An 18294-nucleotide genomic window follows, 5' to 3' on the forward strand; every position below is an offset into this window, starting at 1 on the left:
GTAAAAAATCTAAGTTCTCTTAGAAAGAGAGAGTTTAAACTGAGGGTACCTGTGGAGAAGTTGCCTGCTGAAAATGTAACAGTGGAAGACGTGTTTCCCCCACAGGGACCAATGCAACTGAGCTAGGTTATACAGCTCAAGCTAGCAGACTTTGACAGCACTGTCTACATGGTGCTAGGTTTATAGGCTTGAAGTATACAAATGTTAAGAGTTCTGTAGGCTCACACCAAGGTTTCTGAAGGTCTTTAAACCAGGAAATGTGTGGCACAGTCAAAAATCTTCAAGAAGATATAGAGAATCCACTGCATAAAGCTATGAAGGTGAAGCCCAGGTTATAACATTTCCATGGTGTTAGAGGTGCAACCACTGTGAAACATCTGCTGAGGAAAGCTATGTCCAACAAGGAACATGGCTAAGAGAGAAGCTGTGAGTGCTGTAGGCAGCAGATCTGGAAGGACAGGACTCCCCAAAATCTTTGTAGCCCAGGTAAGACTTTCATGAGCCCCAAATGCCAAAATGAATCTATACTATTGATGTCTGCCCATCCCTGTTGGCCTTTGGTCTCATCTTTTTCCCTATACCCCTGTTTCTGATTTGGAATGAGAATGTTTGTTCTGTGGCATTGTACGCTAGAAGTATGCAGCTTGTGTTGGAGCACACAGGGACTCATGGTTAGGATATGGCCTTGAATCTCCAACGATACTTTGGGCTTTAGAATTTTGAATAATGTTGAGACTGTTGAAGGCCATAAGGGCTTTTAGAAGTGCACTAAATGAATTTTGCATTTTAAAATAAAAATGATACTTCAGGATATAGAGTAAAATGTTATAATTGAAAACGATGCATTTGGTGACTAGGGAGATGACTCCATCAGTGAAATGCTTGCCACATGAGCATGAGGACCTGAGTTTGCCTCCCTACCACCCACATAAAAACCTGTGTATATTAGTTAGAGTTCTCCAGAGTAACAGAACTTATAGAACACATTTCTCCCTGTCTTGGTTGGTTTTCAGTATATGTTGAAATCCCAAAGTAGACCCAGTGCCAGTGAAGGAATGGCCTTGCTAAGTGAGGGCAGGCAATCAGGCAAAGAGCAAAAGCTTGCTTGTTCTGTCTCCTTATACAGACGTCTAGCAGAAGTTTTAGCCCCAATTAAAGGTGTGTCTTCCCATATCGGGATCCCAATTAAAGATATGTATCCTTCTGCCTCAAAGTTCTGGACTATAATTGGGTTCACCCACTTCAAACCAAGCCAAAAAATCTTTTATAGTTATGGGTCTATTTCTGGATTGTAGTTTGTAGCAGATGTAGTCATGTTGACAACCAATAACAGCCATCACACTGGGCTTGTTGACATGCACCTGTAATCTAAACACCAGAGAGGCAGAAACAGGACTATCTCAGGAGCTTTCTGGTTCCAGGTTCAGTGAGAGACACTGCCTCAGAAAACAAGGTAGAAAGAGCAGAAGACACTTGATGTTGGCTTTTGGCTTCCACATTTATGCCCACGCACATAGATATACATCACAGCCTCACATACATACATACATACATACATACATACATACATACATGTATGTGTGTACACACACATATACACTCACACATGCATAGACCACACACACACACATACACAAACACACACAAATTAAATAACTTAAAAGATAATAACGTATCTGAATGTCAAATTAACAAAGAGTATAATTCTGATGGTTAACATTCACTGACAGCTTTAGAATCATTGTGGGAGCACAGCTTTTAGTAGGTTTGTTTTTGACAATAGTTGACTGAGCAGAGAAGACCTACCCTGAGTGTGGCAGCACCTGCCATGGGCTGGGAGTCCTGGGCTCATTGGAAAGGAGGACAAGAGCTGAACACAGACATTCATCTCTCATAAATTCTCACTGTAGACCCAGTGTGACCATCTGCCTCCCAGTCCTACCACCATGTCTCCCCTGCTAAGATAGACTGTACTCCCTACACTGGAAGCCAAATTGAACTCATCTATTCTCAATTGACAGCAACAGGAAAGTAGCTATTATAGTCCTTTAAAAAAATTTTTCCTTTTCTTATCTCTTCTTCCTCATTACTGCTTCGAAATACATTTTGGATGGAATCACCTGGAATCACCTAATATATTCTAAATCAAAGTAGTGAAATCTCCTTTAATGACATAAATCCTCTTACAAAGACACAAATAACCTTCCTTAATGTAAATATGTCTCATGAACTGTATTTTCAAAATGCCTTCCCATATGTTTAGGCCACCTATCGTGGAATTAAAGTTGAACACTTGGTGATACATCAAAATTTTAGTTTCTAATCTTAGAATTATTTGTATGGGTTCAATTTGCACTGAAAGTTCATTCCTATTTTGTAATAATGTTTTTGTAGAATAACACAATTGATATTTTATTCTAAGCTTAATGTAGTGTCTGAACTTAAGGATACCACTGAGAAAAAAATCCTATTAACTTTTTCTTCCATTCAAATTATTCGTTCATTGAAAATCTAACTAATGTTTTCCAGGCCAAGACTGTCAAGAATAACACAACCATCTATCCTGTTTCAGCCTGTCTGGTTAACAGAAGCAAGAAACCTAGCTTTCTCAAATTATGTTCCTAGTTGTCTTAAAGTCATTTTTATCAATGAGCACTACTAACTTTACACAACCCATCCTTGGAAGCACAAGAATAATTCTCTGACTCCGAACAGAAGAACCCTCCAAGGATGCCTCTTTTCTTTTAATTTTACATTTGTTGCTTATAATTTCTTCCTTCTAGGAAATGGTTTTTTGCCTTTTTTGTGACTGAAGAGAGAGGGCTCCTACCATCCAAAGGGAAGATCCAGGGATGAAGCTTCAAGTCCTGCAGTGCACAGGATGCCCTTTAACTGCCCTTAATGGGGAGTTCCCTAATTCTCCAACAGAATAGACCAGCAGTTGAGAAACTACTCCAAATGCAATCCTGAGTCTCAGAGAGCTGAGAAAATTGAGTGATAGATCCTCTGTCCTCAAATCACCAGTCCTTTGCTATTTCTAAACTAATCATGTTCCTCCTGACCCCACTCTGGTTTCCCTCAGATTTCTGGTTGAAATCTCTTAAACCATTATATTTACTAGTCCCTTTCACAAGGAGAACTGTTGCTAGCAGCCTTCCTGACAAAAGCAGGCTTGGTAAACAGTAGGAGAGTTGCTGTTGAAGTTTCTGCTGGGTCCCCACGGAATTAAAGATGAGATTGCCTTCCTAATGAGGAATGTGATGGTCATTTGGTGGCTTTTACTGTGAGCTGAAAGTGCACTTAATACATCGCCCCTATACTCACCATAGCTTACAAGCACAGTTCTCTGTAGAAAGTGTCAGGTTCTGCCTAACCACAGGGCTAATGGGCTATTGTGAAATGATACCTCACCGCCACTGTCAGCAACATACAGAAATTCATACTGCTACTCCAGGAGATTGAAATTAAAATCCAGAGTGTAGTTTCCATCACAGCATTGATGTTACTAGATAGATGATATTACATAGATCATTACTAGAGCCACTATCAATCAGAAGGTGGCAGGAAGGATGTCCAGGAAGTTCTTCAGACATGAAACCGCCATTCTGAGCAGCAGAGAGAAAGGACAGCAAACAAGCAAGGAAGCTCTTGATCCCTAAACAGCCTTGAGCCGGTTTGCTAACATTTGTTTTCTGTTTATGCATGTTTCCTTTGGATGTGACAATTTCTAACATAAGCTAATAAATCTGTCTTCAAAATCCTTTTAATTCAATTAGGCAATTTCAAATGTTAAAAAAAGAAAAGGTTAAGTTACACATGGGTTCTCCTGAGCTTCTTGTAATATTTTTTGCTCTAGAAGGAATTCATGGTTGTTCATTTCACAGTAGCTAAAGAGACTGTTCATTAAGGCTTTGTCTATTTTTCATGAGGTTTATGTCATCAGACATTGTTTCAAATGGAAGAAAGTACCTTTGGGAAGAAGATTAAAAATTGTGCTTTATAAACTTAGAGGAAAACCAGAAATGGTTTATGACTGGAATCATAAACAACAGGTTTTATTTAATCAAATGTGAAAGATGAAGAATTTTTATGCTGTATCTTTCTCTTTTTAATTAATTCACTTGCTTATGAGCTTCCTATATTAAACTGATAAAATACTGTTAGCAGCAGAAAACCCATGCATACTGTATCTGATACTATACTGTATATAATATATATATTGTATATACTATACTATACCATACTGTATCTGATACTAGTCCTTTAATGTGCACAGAGGCCTTGCTGTAGAAGTGAAGCACCAATGAAGTTGTTGGCTTCCCCAGGCATAGATCAGTTTAACAAAGGGCGACACGTTTTAGAAAGGTGATAAGATAAAGAACGAAGAATCTAGACATAAGTTGGGGGTGGGCTAAGTATTTGGGAGAAACTAATAGAAGATAAGGGTAATTCTAGCAAGATCGTTTGTTATAGAGTTATATCAAGAATGACTCTTATTTAGAAATAAGGGCCCTTTTCTTATGTCCTGAGCAGAAGCCCTTCAGGTGTGTCCTGCTTTCAGGTGGTAGAGGAAGGTAAAAGCATTTGCTTTGCTGCTCCGTGATGGAAAAAGTCTGACCAATACAAACTCAAAGTAACCCTTATACCAAAGTGGCTTACAGCCGAGGAGATTGTTCCGAGACCTCTATAGCAAACTTGGAATCAAATGCATCTGCTACATTTCAGATTACATAGCCTTGTTAATTCTATCAGGATGCAAATTGATGACAATTACCTATTATTTTCTTCTTTGTTAATAAATGAAGGCTCAGTGTTCTGCCAAGTTGACCAAGAAATAAATGGCTAAAAATTGTGTCTGAAACCTAGGCTTCTACTCCTATACTCTGTTTTCTCTGAGTTATGGATGTATCTGAGGTGGGGAAGGAATCACAAGAATGCAAGCCGGGCCAGTCCTTTTCTCCCATGGCAGTATTTGATTGTCTCACACATCCTCCATTAGAGCATGAGTCTTTCAATGGCACAGCCATGGTCTTTCCTACTTTAACAGACGTACCCTTTTCTACACCTTTTAATATTCGCATCATGAGATTTTAGACAACCAGGAACTATGCTACACATTGGGTGGATAAATGGATGAATGTATAGAAATGACAACGTAGCCTTAGATGTCATTGTGGTTGGAATGTAAACTTTAGTGGAAGAATTTGGAGAAATGTTCTTAGAAAAGAAGACTGGGGCAAAATTCTGGGAAGCTGTGAATGCTATTCTGAGGTGTTTTTGTCTTATTCTGCAGAAACGGGTAACAAGGGTTCTTTCTTTCAGAAGGGTTAACTTTCCTCATGGGAGACAGTAAGGATCATTATAAAATCTAGAATTTAAATGCACTGAACACAATACACAGTGAGTTCTGTGGAAACTGAGAGGAAAAGAACTTTAGTGAAGCAATGATTAGCTAAGTTTCCTTGTCCTTAGGGGAGACACACTGTTGGGTAGCTGGACTGTGTATCTGATAAATGGGCTTTGCTGCATGAAGGTAAAAAGAAGAAAACAGTCTATGCTGGAAAATCGGATTCAATTCCAAATATCCTAATACTCAATGCAGCTAAGACTGGAGGGTCAAATGCAGAATCATACCTAATGTTGCAGAGCCAACGGCTTAAAGACTAAGGAACTGAGCTGAAGGAGGTGCTTAACCAGTGCAGTGGACCTGTGGCATGGTCAGTGCTGAATAGCACGTGTTTGTAGTCTAATTTGTATTAAGTCCTGTTTGATGCTATAACAAATTACTTTACACATGTCGAAACAGCATTTTTCTATTGTGTTACAGTTCTGTTGCCTAGAAATACTATATGCGACCCATAATGTTAATATGTTAATAGATTGTGTTTCTTTGTGGGGTTCTAGGAGACACTTCTGTCTGCCAACTTTCAAAGCTTGTACACATTGCTTTGTTAATGAATTCTTCCTATATTTTCATACCCAGGAACATTGGATCAAATCATTCTCACACAATTGTATCCCAGGTCGTCCCTGCTGCTTTTTTTTCCTTACACTTTTAATCACATTTGGCAGGAGAGATGACTCAGAGGTTAAGAGTATTGACTGCTCTTCCAGAGGTCTTGAGTTCAATTCCCAGCAACCACATGGTGGCTCACAGCCATCTGTAATGGGATCCGATACCCTCTTCTGATGTGTCTGAAGACAGCAACAGTGTACTCATATACCTAAAATAAATTAATTACATTTGTGTTCCCTGAATAGTCCAGGGTAATATCTTTGCCTTTCTCTATCCATCTTCTCAATCACACCTGAATTCTAGCAAAGCCTTTCCCACTAATATATGCTCTTCTGTGTTAAATTTGGCAGATGAGCAATCCTAGATCCATTTCTAACATACCTTCTTGTCGTGTAGGGTAATCTTGTTGGGTTTTTGTCAACTTGACATAAGCTGGTGTTATCAGAGAAGTGAGGACCACAACTGAGAAATTGCCTCCGTTGTACCAACCTGTGTGCAAGATTGTTGGGCATGATTGATTGAAGGGGGTTCCAGCTCTTTCTGGGTAGTGCCATCTCTGGACTGATGGCCCTTAGGTGTGTAAGGAAGCAGGCTGAGAAAGACAAGGAGCAAGCCAGTAAGCACTGTTCCTCCATGACTTCTACAGTAGCTCCTGCCTCCGGTTCCTGCCCTGACTTCTTCTTTAGATGACGGATTGTGGTGTGAAAAATAAAAGCTGAAAACAAAACAAACAAAGAAACAAACAAACATATTCTGCAATGTGGTTTTTTTTTGTCATGGTGTTTCATCAGAACAACGGAAACCCTAGCTAAGATAGTAATATATTCACAATCTGAAGGATTAGAACACAACACAGGTGCCTGCCTGCAACACCCTTCTCATTAACTGTGTCAGGTCCGCCTCCTATGAAGGCTGAGGGCACACAAATTTCCAGGGAACAATGTGACCTAAGCCTTCAAACTCTCTGCTCTGTGTCAGAATCTTTCTCTATTCATGAGTAGTTGACTCTGATACCCTAATAATGGATTGCTCCCCTTGAAAATGAGGAGCAATGTTCCCTCTTCTGCCCCATACAGACAGTGATAAGCTGCGTCCAGGAGCTGTGCCATTCACTAAAGCTATTGGTTTAGGAATTTGGCAACATCAAGGTGGCATGAATCAAAGTAAGCTGTTTACTCAGTGAAAATGAACAAATACCATGAAGAAGGCTCTGAGAGTTGTTAAACCAGTTACTAAATGTTTTCAAGCAAACCACTGGGTGTATATAAATTGAAAGCAAGTGCCCACTTGACAGGTCAAGCACGGTGACAGGCTGCTGAAAGTGGTGTGAGTATCCCAAACAAATATCAGGACCCAAGAGTTGGCAATTTAATGCAATTGACATCTGCTCTTCAATAGCCTATGAAAGATTCTGTTTGTTGGTGAGCACAGTCACTTGCCTGGAATGAATCCAGGACCACGAGGAGTTATTATATCTCTAAACTGGGAAGGCGCTGTGGTTTGAATAGGAATGGCCCCATAGAGTCATCTGCTTGATTGCTTGGTCCATTAGGCGTGGCACTGTTACGAGGTGTGGCCTTGTTGCAGGAAGTGAGGCTTTATTGGAGGAAGTGTGTCACTGGGTGCGGGCTTTGAGGTTCATATGCACAAGCTAGGCCCAGTGTGGCAAAGCTCTTCCTGCTGCCTGCTGATCTGGATGCAGAATTCTCAGTTCCTTCTCTAGCACCATGTCTGCTTGCATGTGGCCATGCCTCCCCCGTGACGATAGTGATATAAATATATAAAACTATAAGCCAGTCCCAATTAAATGTTTTTCTTTATAAGAGTTGCTATGGCCATAGTGTGTCTTCACAGCAACAGAACCCTAAGACAGTAGACATGAGACACGTCAAAAAGGCATTTTTTAAATCAGTATTTTATAATCTTAGTAGAATTACATGAGTTTTGGATTTAGCTAGTGGTAGAATGCTTTTCTAACAAGTATGAGGCCCTGGATTAAGTCCCTAGCACCTCTTCCATCAAACAAACAAACAAACAAACAAACCAAAAAAACCCTGACAAAATGCAAGGTTACAGATAGCCCCACATGCTTTAGAATTGTTCCAGGGAGTAACTATTCAATAAGCAATGCTTTATACTAAGAACATAGAAAATCATATAAACATGAGAGCTAAAGTCTTTCACAAGGAACCTTGGTGGGAAATGTGTTTGTAGGTGGTAGGGACTAGCAAGATTATCTCTACATTGCAGGGGACCTGTTGGCTTTCCTTCTACGCTCATCCCCACAGTTACCTGGCAATAGTCAGGTATGCCTAACTCACCATAAAAGGGACTGCTTGCCCCCTCCTCACTCCCTTGTTCTTCTCTTGTTCTCTTACTTTCTTCCTCCTCTATCCCCCCATTCCCCTCCCCCTCTCTCTCCAAGGGCTCATGGCAGGCCTCTACTCCCCTCTCTCTCTCTCTCTCTCTCTCTCTCTCTCTCTCTGCCTTTCTCTGTCTCTACTACCCTTCAACTCCTCTCCCGAGGCCCTAAATAAACTCTATTCTATCTTATACTGTCCCTGTCCATGTGGCTGGTACCTCCGGGGAAAGGGACACCTCAGCATGGGCCCACAGAGGCACCCACTTCCCCTATAACATATCACACCTCCACCAAACTGCTTTTTTTCTTTTTTATAAAGCACAGCATTCATGAAATTATTTATGGTGCTCACTTTATTGAGATTGACTGCATTAGGCAGGAAGTTATAGATACAGCATAACTCATGTCCAACGTACTAATAATATTTACTAAATATCATCCATGTTTCTGTCTAAACCAGATATGTCTAGATGCATCTTAGTGCGTTTATTTCTTCTAACATTCACGCTAAGACTTCTCACCAAGAGGGAATGAGTTTCCCAGGACGATGGAGAGGAAAGCATTCCGATGAAGGACATTTAAGTTCAGGTGTCTATTGCTGTGGTGAGAATGACATGACCAAAAGCAATGTGTAGAGGAAAGGTTTATTTTTGGTAACAGTCCATGTGGGAACTCAGTAAGGTAGGAGACAGGAACTCTCCAGAGGCTGTGGAAGATTCTGCTTACAGGTTTGCTTCCCATGGCCTTCTCACCCAAGACCAGAGCCCAGGGTCCACTACCCATAGGGATCACAACATCATCAATCAGAAAAATGTACCTGGAGACTTACGCAATGGCCAATCTCATGGGGGGTGTTTTTCTCAGTTGAGGTTCCTTTCTCCAAAATGACTCTTGCTTGTGTCTAGCCAGGACAAGGGGAATGTCAGAAGTAAAGTGACTCTCTGGGGAATGGCAGGAGGGTCTCAGGAAGAGGGGAAGCTCACCTGACTGAAGACGTAAATTGAGGTGGGGAGCAAATGGGTAGAAGAGACAGTGAAGTCACGGACTACAATGTCAAGGACTGCTGAGGGCCCTGCAAGTGTCACAGCGTTCAGGGAAAAGATCCAGATGAGATAAGAACGGAATTTGACTTTAGTTAGCCAGTGCTGGGCCAAAATTTCTGGAGCCTGATGCCAAGTGCTTTATTTTCTACACATTTAAACACAGTAAAACTTTAGAAAAAAATTTCCATGTAACAGTCTTCACAATGAAATTTTAGGCACGGCTTACATCAAAATCCTCTGCAAAGTCCATCTCTTTAGCAGAGCACCTGCGACCTTTCCTTCAAGAATGGGTTCTACTGTCTGAGATACGGTGCTCAGGGAGGAAGGGGCTCTGGGAGGAGGGGTGTGATATGCATACTGCAAAGTCTTTTCCGGAGTATTTGGGACTTCATTCATAAGGATGGGTTGTATTGACCGAGAAACAAAGCTCAGGATTCTTTTGGTGAGGGCTAGCTCCACAGGATAGCAAAGATTATCAGGTATTCACACATTAATGTCTAGCCTTGTGGGTGGAAAATGGGTATGAAGTTCTTCAGTTGAAGAAAGAATTCTTCATGTTTAAGAATCTTGACTTTTCTAGTGCACGTTTGTAAGCTGCTGCCCTCTACAAAGGACCAAGTGAAGAGGATTTATCCATCTGGCTGTTAACCAGAGAGACCATCAAGTTGTCCTATGTGTGCAGGATCCCAGCAGCAGAGTGTGGAAGCAGAATAAGGCGGTGAGGAAGCTGGGATCCAGATGACAGTCACTGGCTGCAGATGCCTTATGGGATGAAGACTTCAGGTTGAGACAGGCTGACTCCATGGCAGGTTTCAAACTGGCAGTCTAGGAGACAAGACCTAAGAACTGGGCAAGTGCAGGCAAGCAGTTACTAGAAGAAGAAAAAGCAAACAAACAAACAAACAAACAGGCATCGGGCAGTTAGTCAGAACCTAGAAACTACTCAGCCTGAATATGGGTCAGCAAGTGTACAGACCTCCCCAGTAAAGGAATGTCCCTAGAGATGGACTAAGATAAAGGCCACCTACCCTGGACTTCTTCAGTAACCGTTTCCAGGCCCCATGCCCTGGTAATGGAATGTCCTTAGAGAGGGAGTCACATAGAGGTCACCTACTCTGGAATCCACTAGTGTGCTTTAAATCTAGCCTATGAGCTCATGTGGTTGTCTCTCCATTTTGGAATGAGGGACCCCCCCACCCACCGCCAGTATGCTGGTCTCCTGCAGAATAAAACGCTCCTTGCTTTTGCGTACTATTTGAGTCTGAGGTATCTTCAGCAAACAACAGACCCTGATAGGTTGCTGTGTAGATTCCTGCTTGAGAATCTAGAGACATGTTTGTGACCATCACTGGGGAGCGTAGGAGGAAGAGCAGGGTCGGAGGGGAAGGTGATCTCAGGCTTAGAGTGTCAAATACTTGAGTGGAGGTTTTCAGGCAGCAGGCAGCTCTATACGCCTGACACTTGGGGATCTGGAGTGACAGGTTTTGGAAGCAACCAAATAGAGATGGAAACCTAAGCCAGCAACAGGATGGGGTACCCAGGGAAAGGATGTAATGTGGAGAGAGCTGCATGTTCAAGGCAAAACAGACGAAACCCATATTTAAAGCACAGACGGAGAAACTGCAGAAAGAAATGAAGGACAAGCCAGAGGGACGCTTGTGCAAAGGAGATTTCTGAAAAGCCGGGTTAACAGACTCAAATACTATTACGTGGCCAAGTGAGGCATGGACGAGAAAGAGATCTATCCATCAGGGCTTGTAAGGTGCATGCAGCCCTTCCACTAGGGGTGAAAGAGATTTGCCTGGGTGAGGAATGGCCGGAAATGTAAATAGAAATCCCAAGGAAGTTTCTGTCAATAAATAGGACAGGGAAACCAATACAGGGCAGAAGGGTGTAGGACTCCGGCCAGCTCCAGCATGTAGCAAGCACAGCTGACTGGCCTTGTCATCTTCCCCCATCCCCTCTGCCTTGCTACAAAATAAAACAAAACAAACAAAACACACACATTAAATTACATTCCTAAAGCTAGCGACCGAGATCTATTCCTTGAGGTCTCTTTGGCCATTTTCTCCTCCTGAGGCTGACTACCAAGGTCCAGCTATCAAAGTACTGAAGTCTAGCAACCAACAGCCCCTTTGGTTTACCTAATTAACATTCCCAATCATACCATGCCACTGCACCCTAGCCCAGTGTAACACAGTTTTTCTCTTCTTAAAAAGTTGACCAGCAAGACCATTTGCTGGTTTGCTGCCTGAGACAGAAAGCCGCCACTTGAACTTTCTGGCTTAATAAGGGCTTCCTCTGTGAAAGCAGGAGCTTGGGTTAGTTTGTACCTAATTGGGGTCTGAAAGGAAACTCCCACTGTGCAGGGATCTCTTTCAGTAGGAGAAAGGAAATTGAAGTTAGTCTCCTAGTAATTGGAGGAGCCTCAATCATACTTAACTGCCGATGGGTGAAAGACTGGAGTAAGGGTTAAGGAGAGCCACTCTGAAAACTGGGGATAAATGGTAAGTGCTTAGGCTAACTCTGGGTCCTTAAGGAAGGGGTGGTCTCTGGCTGGGAGGCTCTCAGGCTCAGTGACATCACAGAATTTGGAAGGAGGACAAGAGACACTTCCCTACACTTGGGGGATAAATGAGCTATGGGGAGACTCTTAGTTTGAAAGGCAGGTATCAGTGTGCTAGGGATAAAGGCATCATGGGTCATGACGGTCAGCCCCCGGACTGTCCTCAGGGCATGAAAGCTATAACCAAGCCACACCCTCTTCAAGGAGGGAAGGATAATGGAGCAAGAACTGCATGCAGCACTGCAGGAGGAGACCCGATGCCAGAAACTGCTCGAATGGAATTTTCACTAAAGCATGCCCTTTGGAAACTTCTAGAAACAGCTGGGATTATTTCCCAAGATGTAGAAACAACAGTGGCTTTGTTTAAAGGTTTGTTCAGGTTTGAAGTGGTTCGGGGATGGTCGGGAAAGTAAGAACATTAGAAGCTCTTCAAAGCTGCACAGACCCTAAACACAGGAGTGCCCAGAGATAAGAGGGAATCTAAGGAAGTGGAGAAATTATCCCAAAGACTAATCAGAAATGCCACAAGATGCAATTATGAGGAAGAGCAGTGGAAGTCAGGGCTTTCGGAGTGTCTCTGGTTGGAACAGCAAACAGTGTCCTACAGACGTGTGTCAGAGCTGAGAGCTGCAGAGGGAGCCAGTCACTGCAAGGAAGGCATCTAAGTTTTTCTATAGAAAATATTCCCCCTTTTCTATTGAAACTTGATTCCCCCCCCAGTACAGTATTTCCTGATAGTACTTTCCTCTCCCTCTACTCCTTCTAGTCCCTCCCCACCTCCCTTCCCCCTCCATGTCCATCCACTTTCTGTCTCTCCTTAGAAAAGAACAGGCTTCTGAGAAATAATAACTAAACATGACTTATTTTTGGCCGTGAGATATAAAGGAATAAAAGAGGATGAGGCCAGCAGACATAACATGTCAATGAGTTCTACAGATCAGGGTTGCTTAGAGGGAAACCCTGTGGACTGCAAGAATAAATGTTGTCACAATTACTATATTATACTACCAGAAGCAATCAGCAGACACAATGCAAATCCAGTCCATGTCCTCGATAGTAAAAGATAAATGCGAGGGTCAGAATTAAACCTAACCCAGATCATCCTATATTGTCTCTCTTGATTCTACTGTTTGACTTACAACCTTAAGGGTAAGATTTCATGATCAACTGAAGGAACACACAATTCGAAGGCACTCACTGTGCTCAGAGTTAACTGAAGTCAGGAGAGGTCCAGAGAGGTCTGGACAACCCTTCTTGATCTCAAAGCAGGAAGGAAGGTAAGTGTGGAGCCTGAGACTTCAGTGCAACAAGGAGCTTAGACCTCCTCCATAACTATTCCATGAAAGCAAGTGTTTCAAGGAGACTTTTCTTCCTCTCTTTCTTTCTTCCTTTCTTCCTTTCTTCCTTTCTTTCTTTCTTTCTTTCCTTCTTTATTATTTTATGTATGTGAGTACACTGTGGCTGTCTTCAGGCACACCAGAAGAGGGGATCAGATCCCCATTACAGATAGTTGTGAGCCACTAGGAGGTTGCAGGGAATTGAACTCAGGACCTCTGGAAGAGCAGTCAGTGCTCTTAACCACTGAGCCACCTCTCCAGGTCATAGCTATCTTTTTTATCAAGGAACTAGAACAAGTTGGGATCTGTCTCCCTTCAAAGGCTTCTTCCTTGTCTGAATCCAGGGTGCTCACAAGGACCAGACCTGAATTCTAACTCTAAGGCATCACGGTTTCACCCTAAAGACAATGACCTAGCAGATATCAGGGCACACATCCCATCGTGGAGCAAATAATGAATTAAGTGAGGATAATGTTTTCTGCCTTAGGTAAGAATCCAATTCCGTCCTACATCTCCCAAGTAAGGAGAAGACTTACGACAACTTGAAATAGTACAAAATTTCAGCAAGGAAATAGTCCAAGTAGAAAGATGTTTTTAGACTATGAGACCATGTTACAGGTTGAATTTTATTGCCTCTGTCTTCCTCATATGCCAAATCCTATCTGGTACATTACAGTAGATTGGGACATTGTGGATGCAATTGGTTCAGATGAGGTTGTCTGGAGTAGAGGAAATACTCCTAAACAGATAACAAATAGTGTTCTCCACAGCTGTGTGGGGGAGTGCATCTGAGCATGGTCAGACACAGAGAAAGAAGAATTCCTTATGAAGATGGGGGAAGACAGGAGGTGATGTGTTTTGTAATGCGGTGGCATAATGTGGCGAGAGGTGGTGCCTTAGTGGGCCCGTGCTGAGGCATCCCGCCTGAGGTGCCAGTCACATGACTGGTCTAGTATAAAATGAAGTTTATTTGGGGGCGTGAGGGGGGCGTTGAGAAGGGAGTAGAGGCAGAGAAAGCAAGGGGACAGAGAGGGACAGTAAGAAAAAGGAGAGAGAAGGGGTTGGGGATTTAGCTCAGTGGTAGAGCCCTTGCCTAGGAAGCGCAAGGCCCTGGGTTCGGTCCCCAGCTCCGGAAAAAAAAAAAAAGAAAAAAAAAGAACCAAAAAAAAAAAGAAAGAAAGAAAAAGGAGAGAGAAAGAAGGGAAGGGGCAGACCCGCACGTGGAGAGACAGAGATGGGGAGGGGAGAAGAAAGGGAAAGGGGAAAGCGGCCAGTGAGGGGGGGGGAGGGAGGAAGAGAGAGAGAGAGAGAGAGAGAGAGAGAGAGAGAGAGAGAGAGAGAGAAAGAAAGAGAGAGAGAGAGACTAGACAGTCTCTTATGCAAGCCAGGCTCCTACCTGGCTGTTGCTAGGTAATGGCTGGGCAGAGCTTAGAAGAAACACTAAAAGGAGGTGCTTCTGCCAGTCAAGGATCTACCAGATTTACCTGCATAATGTTCATGCTCCGCCAAAACTCACACTTGCATCGCGATAACACGCATGAGACTGTGGAGTATTGAGAGGGATTAAATCACAAAGATGAAATCTTTCCGGATAGCATCTTTATGGATGTCCAATGAAAGCAACGGCAGAGAGCTCATTCATTCTGCCATGGGGCAGACAGGTATTTTCTGAGTCTTTAACTCAGGAAAGAGGGAAATCACAGTGCTTGATTATGCTAAAAGACCCTGATCTTCTGTTCTGGCTTCCAGAAAGGAAACAAAACAAAAGAACAAAATAACAACAAAAAAAAATTTCTGTTGAGTGGGATAGCTTGGTATGGTGTGGTATGAATTTACACGGTGTGGCATGTTGTCTATGGCATTTTTATAGCAATCTAAGCTGACCAAAAAAAAAAAAAAAAAGAAAGAAAAAAGAAAAACAGAAGTTTTCCCCTGAGAGTTCTCAGAAGAAAGAAACCATGCCAGGCCCTTGTGCCCTTGTCTCTGCTCCAGAACTGTAACGCAATAAATTTCTGTTGTTTAAGTCACTAAGCTTACTTAAATCAGTCCTAGAACATGAGTGCAGAATGCTAACATGCTTGATCTACAAAGCACTAGCCTAAAAGGAAGTCTAAAATATAGTTGTGTCTTACATTCCTTATAAAAATAACCAAAGTCGCTTTATAATACATATTCACACACATAAATCATTCGTGCTGTGTAAATAGGGAAATTTAAAATATCAGTTATTTACCCAGGACAGTACAGACCAAAGAGTCAAAGCCTGGGTCTCTTCTAGTTTTATAGAACTGTTTGGTGCCGCAACCTACATGCCAAACTGAATTGCATCATGCTAATCAAGATTAAAATAATATTTTTATCAGTACCAAAGAGTTACTTAAAAAAAAAAGCTCAATGAACAACGATGCCTACCAACCAGAGCTTCCAGGGACTAAGCCACTACCCAAAGACTATACATGGACTGACCCTGGACTCCAACCTCATAGGCAGCAATGAATATCCTAGTAAGAGCACCAGTGGAAGGGGAAACCCTTGGTCCTGCCAAGACTGAGCCCACAGTGAACGTGATTGTTGTGGGGAGGGCAGTAATGGGGGAGGGTAGGGAGGGGAACACCCACAGAGAAGGGGAGGGGGAGGGGTTAGGGGGATGTTGGCCTGGAAACCGGGAAAGGGAATAACAATTGTAATGTAAATAAGAAATACCCAATTTAATAAAGATGGAGAAAAATATAGAGCTTCTAGCTTCTTTTGCAGTAGTATTGATGACTCCAGACTCTGTGATAAACCCTAACCCCACCGGGCTCCCACCCCACACCCCCTCTCACCTCCCTCAAAAAAATACTAACAACTTGGACAGGAAGCCATCAAAGAGAGTTCTTAAACATTGTGATAAGGATTTGGAAGTGCAGCTTGGGGGGGGGGGTTGGGGGCGGTACAAGAGTTGAAGGACTCAGTTTTCTTTAAGGGACCAGCCACTGCGAGTTGGACCCTGCTCCAGTGAGTATATGGGTAACACAAGTTGGACTTGGGGTTCTTTGTTTGTTTGTTTTCTTACTTTCCTCTGGTTGTCATGGGATCCTCTATAATGAAAAAAGGAATTTACAACAACCTGCATTGCCTGAGAGGGAGAGCACAAAAGAGGGAGGGAGGGAGGGAGGGAGGAGGGAGGGAGGGGGAAGGGAGAGACAGACACACACACCACACAGAGTCAGAGAGACAGAGACAGAGACACACAGAGAGACAGAGAGACAGAGACACACAGAGAGTGACAGGGACAAAGAGAAGCTGTTGTCGCAGACCTAGAGAAGATGCTACACTCTAACAGGGTCACAGTGGGCAGTAGTCTGGCTTACCCTTCCAAGTGGCTGCTTGTGCTTCATCTTTGATGTTCTACCTCTCTGCATGCTTCTTCCTCCTGCTCCTGCTCATCTCCTTCCTGCTTGTTATATCTTTGGAAAAATGAAAAGTATAAAGTCCTTTAAATCTTCCATCTCAAAACCACCATTCATCTCAGCAATTATACAATTCTAATAAAACACCACTGCTAGCGCTCTACTTTGTAACCTTTAATCTCCCAGTCATAATCCCTCTACCATAAGCGCACACTTCCACACTCTTCCAAATGTCCTGGCCTGACAAGAACTGTTTTGCTTTACCATTTGACTCTCAAATGTTGGATTGAAAACGGTTGCCTGCAATAGGAAATAACACTGGCTAGGAATCACTTTGAGTCCTAGGGTATCTGGCTCTGATATACAGGTCAGACATTCTGCTCGCTACTGAGATTGTTTCTGTTCATCCTGCTCATCCAGAAGCTATTGGATGGTTCTCCTTAGCTAATGAATTACCAGTAACCCAGACCATGGTGGTATCAGATTGCACACTTGTCTGTATGGGCAGCTTCCCAAGTTTGAGGATGGAGACCTCACCCTTTACCAATCTAGTGCCATCCTGAGGCACGTGGGCCACTCTTTTGGACTTTATGGGAAAGGCCAGAGGGAAGCCGCCCTGGTGGATATGGTGAATGATGGGGTGGAGGACCTTCACTACAGATATGTCACCCTCATCTACACCATCTATGAGAATGGTAAGGACGACTATGTGAAGGCCCTGCCTGGGCATCTGAAGCCTTTTGAGACCCTGTTGTCCCAGAACCAGGAAGGTAAAGCTTTCATCGTGGGTGATCAGATTTCCTTTGCCAATTACAACTTGCTGGACCTGCTGCTGGTCCACTTCCCCCTGCTCGCTGCCTATGTGGTTCACCTCAGTGCCCAGCCCAAGATCAAAGCCTTTCTGTCCTCCTCTAACGATGTGAACCGTCCCATCAATGACAAGGGCAAACAGTAGTGAAAAAGGTTGGGGTAGTGGGCATGTCTAATGTCTTCATGTCTGTCTTAGGGTTTTACTGCTGTGAAGAGACACCATGACCAAAGCAACTCTTATAAGGATATTTAGTTGGGACTAACCTAAAGGTTCAGAGGTTCAATCTATTATCACCATGGCAGGAGCATGGCAGCATCCAGGCAGGCATGGTGCAGGAGGAGCTGGGAGTTCTACATCATCTGAAGACAGCTGGGAGAAGAGTGGCTTTCAGGCAGCTAGGATGAGGGTCGTAAAGCCCACACCCACAATGACACACCCATTGCAACAAAGCCACACCTCTCCAGCAAGGCCACAGCTCCTAATAGTGTCACTCCCTGGGCCAAACTTACATAAGCCATCACAATGTCACACACACAGGAAATTTCAAAGTAGAATAGAAGAGTTAATTTTAGGAGTTAGCAGCGATGGTTTTCAATGTCTTTCTCTTACCTCCTTGTAGTTCTGGTAAGGATGCTTAACTCTAACTCTTCCACAGCTGGCACAGACAACCCAACCAGGTCAGTTACATTCATTTTGCCCAGGAATCAATTCTGGGGAAGAAAAAAAAAATTCCAGTAGAAGAATGCATCTAGACATGTGTCCCTGAT

At 43.0% G+C, this 18294-nt stretch overlaps 1 long non-coding RNA gene and 1 pseudogene across 1 annotated transcript; one reads left to right on the forward strand and one right to left on the reverse strand.

Annotated features, from left to right (window-relative positions):
* Positions 1-8721: 8721 nt before the first annotated feature.
* LOC148005707 (uncharacterized) lies at positions 8722-18237 on the reverse strand. Its single transcript, XR_015620176.1, has 3 exons — positions 18137-18237; positions 16678-16773; positions 8722-10267 (listed from the first exon to the last, which is right to left on the reverse strand). It is a non-coding gene; the product is annotated as an uncharacterized LOC148005707 (long non-coding RNA).
* On the forward strand, positions 16784-17671 carry LOC148005708 (glutathione S-transferase P pseudogene; annotated as a pseudogene).
* Positions 18238-18294: the final 57 nt, after the last annotated feature.

This window comes from Rattus norvegicus, chromosome 5 (genome assembly GCF_021556685.1).
Source record: "Rattus norvegicus strain SHRSP/BbbUtx chromosome 5, alternate assembly SHRSP_T2T, whole genome shotgun sequence".
Lineage (NCBI taxonomy): Eukaryota > Metazoa > Chordata > Mammalia > Rodentia > Muridae > Rattus > Rattus norvegicus.